We start from the raw sequence: 2,881 nt of genomic DNA, 5'->3' as shown, positions 1-2,881 counted from the left end.
TTTTTTCCTAAGATACCGGAATTGTTTGTAAAAAGAATCTGAAAAAAAAAATTGGACGCAATTCTCAGATAGTAGAAATCAAATTGATTTCTACTATCTGGATTACGCTGATTGTACGATCATTTTTTTAAATCATTCATAAAAATGAAGAAATCATATTTCAGTGAAATTAGTCACTTTTACTTACCGTTTTTACATAAATTATAAGTAAAAAAGCAGTAGGAACTAGAATAAACAGTGCAGTAGCAATAAATGCGAGAATATTTACTTCCATAATCTTTATTATGTTCTATTTCTCTTAAATTTCTAAAAAAAAAATTCGGGATTTAATCCCATAGAAATGTTCAATCTTTCAACAATGGTATAAATTGGATTTCAATGATATCAAATCGGATCAATATCATGAATCACAAAATCTGAGCTATCAAATCAACTCATGAAATAGTATAACATAGGAAGATCTTTTATCCATACTAAATAAAACAAAAAAACATTTATTCTTGATGAAAGTCCAAAATCCCTTTCCTTCCTTTTTCGGCGAAACAAATGAAAAAGCAGGGGGGGGCCCCAAATAAAATTTTGTTTATCAATTTGATTCCCTACAAATACACAAAAAAGGAATTTATTTTTTATTTTTTTGGATTTATATCCAACGGGATTGACGGGGCTCGAACCCGCAGCTTCCGCCTTGACAGGGCGGTGCTCTGACCAATTGAACTACAATCCCAGGGAAAGGGGTGTACTGTATAAATATTTTTACGGACCGTTTCTGTCAAACCTTTTCTTTTTCTATTTCGGATTCGAACCTTTTTGTTGTAAATGAAAAAAGCGCATTTTTTTTATATATTGATATGTATATCGATATCCACTTTAGTGAGATCGACACAAATTACTCGTAATCCGTTTCTTATTCTTATTCTATTAACAAATCGATTGAAAATTGAATCAATGAAAAAAAAATATTTTTTTTTTCAATTTTTCCTTATATTTTCTACTTACAGATCTTGACATGAATACCGATTATTAACAAGATTTTGAATTTGTGGAAAGAAATATGGAATACAGAAAAAAAAGAAATAACCTTAGATATGTTTAATATTTTGATTCTTCCGTATCATAGCACATCAGTCATTTCCAGAGAACTATAAATGGGTTATAGAATTTCATAGTGGATCGGCAAATTCTTGGGCCGAGCTGGATTTGAACCAGCGTAGACATATTGCCAACGAATTTACAGTCCGTCCCCATTAACCGCTCGGGCATCGACCCAGCACAATAGGAAGAATACATTTCAGTTTTTATTGAAAATTTTTGATCAACTTCCTTTCGTAACACCCTACCCCCAGGGGAAGTCGAATCCCCGCTGCCTCCTTGAAAGAGAGATGTCCTGAACCACTAGACGATGGGGGCATACTTGCCCGACCGCCATTATACTACGTTCATAGTATGAACAGTTTTTTGCAATTGTCAATATAATGATATGATTCGATAAAAAAAAATATTTTTCGTTCTTTCATAATTCCATAGAAATTTTTTATTAATCATTTATATTTCTAAATTTTTTTATTCCAGTCATAATAAGAAAAAAAAAGAAGTAATGTTCCAATAAAGAGAAAATTCTTCACAGGAATGATTCGTTTGTTGCAAAGGACGAGAGGTTAAAACTTCATTTCTATCATTTATTACTAATACTAAGATTCGATAGGTAGATTTATATCTAATACTAAGAAAAAAAACTTTGGAAAATAGAATTTTTCAATAAAAAAATAAAAATTTGGTTTAGGGACAGAACATATTGAATCCATTTTATCAATGATTCGATTTTATCAATGTTTCGATGAAATATTTTATTTTGTGAGTACATTTATGTATCAATAAAAAGAATTTAGTGTTATGATTAGAATGACTTCAAGAATCCATTTTGAAATAATATATTTGATATGGATCAAATCCAATCTTAATCAATTCTTTTTTTTAACTATATTCTATTCACTAGGTAAATCCAATTTTTTGTTCTTTGATGAGTCATTATACAAATAATAGATATTGATGTACATGTATTCTAATCCCATTTATATCATTTAATTTATATAATTTATATAAATTTATAGAAATAATTTATATAAATTTATAGAATAAGTATACACAGTAACAAATATATGTACTAGTCATGCTAGTTCCTTATTTAGAAATTGAAAGAAAGAAAAAGGGCCCTTTTAACTCAGTGGTAGAGTAACGCCATGGTAAGGCGTAAGTCATCGGTTCAAATCCGATAAGGGGCTTTTTACTTTTTTTTTCAAAAGCAATAGTCTTTCTATTTGAAGGAAGAATAAAAAGATTCTTGATATTTTGAAAAAGTTTCTATTTGTAATAAAAAAGAAAAAGTGTAAAATTCAATAATGGAAAAATAAAAAAAAGTAAGTGGACCTAACCCGTTGAATTATATTTATATCTACTATTCTGATATTCAAATTTGATAAAGATTCAATTCGAACAATTTTTTTTCTTTTTAAGACTTTTTTCGTTTAGACTCCCTAAGAATCTCTGAATATTTCCAATGAAATCTTCTTGTTTCTGAACTAAGAAAAAAGGTTATGCCTTTTCTTTACTCAGAAGGGCCTTAATACGAATTTCAAGTTCCACCAAACAAGTTTTTTTAAAATTAAAATGAAACATATTTTTTTCCATAAATTTCTATTATTTCTATAAGATTAGATAGAATCTTATAGAAATAATAGAAAAATACATTAAATTATGTCTTCACATATCAAATAGTTTCTTTTCATATCGATGTGTACGATATTTTTCCAGCAATTCATATATATGAGACAAAAACTTTCATTTACAGTTTTTTCTTTTTATTATAGTATTTATAAAAAAA

The 2,881-nt window shown here is 28.1% G+C and overlaps 3 non-coding genes across 3 annotated transcripts; 1 reads left to right on the top strand and 2 right to left on the bottom strand.

The window, feature by feature from the left end:
• Positions 1-653: 653 nt before the first annotated feature.
• Positions 654-727, bottom strand: TRNAD-GUC (transfer RNA aspartic acid (anticodon GUC)). The gene has a single exon. It is a non-coding gene; the product is annotated as a tRNA-Asp (tRNA).
• A 458-nt stretch (positions 728-1,185) lies between these two features.
• Positions 1,186-1,269, bottom strand: TRNAY-GUA (transfer RNA tyrosine (anticodon GUA)). The gene has a single exon. It is a non-coding gene; the product is annotated as a tRNA-Tyr (tRNA).
• Positions 1,270-2,210: 941 nt separating this feature from the next.
• On the top strand, positions 2,211-2,282 carry TRNAT-GGU (transfer RNA threonine (anticodon GGU)). Its single transcript has one exon. It is a non-coding gene; the product is annotated as a tRNA-Thr (tRNA).
• Positions 2,283-2,881: the final 599 nt, after the last annotated feature.

The sequence above is a fragment of the Vigna unguiculata genome, unplaced genomic scaffold (genome assembly GCF_037176805.1).
Source record: "Vigna unguiculata cultivar grain cowpea cultivar isolate G323 ecotype 2 unplaced genomic scaffold, ASM3717680v1 ptg000307l, whole genome shotgun sequence".
Lineage (NCBI taxonomy): Eukaryota > Viridiplantae > Streptophyta > Magnoliopsida > Fabales > Fabaceae > Vigna > Vigna unguiculata.
The sequence above is the reverse complement of the archived record's forward strand: the minus strand, read 5'-3'. Positions and strand labels throughout refer to the sequence as shown.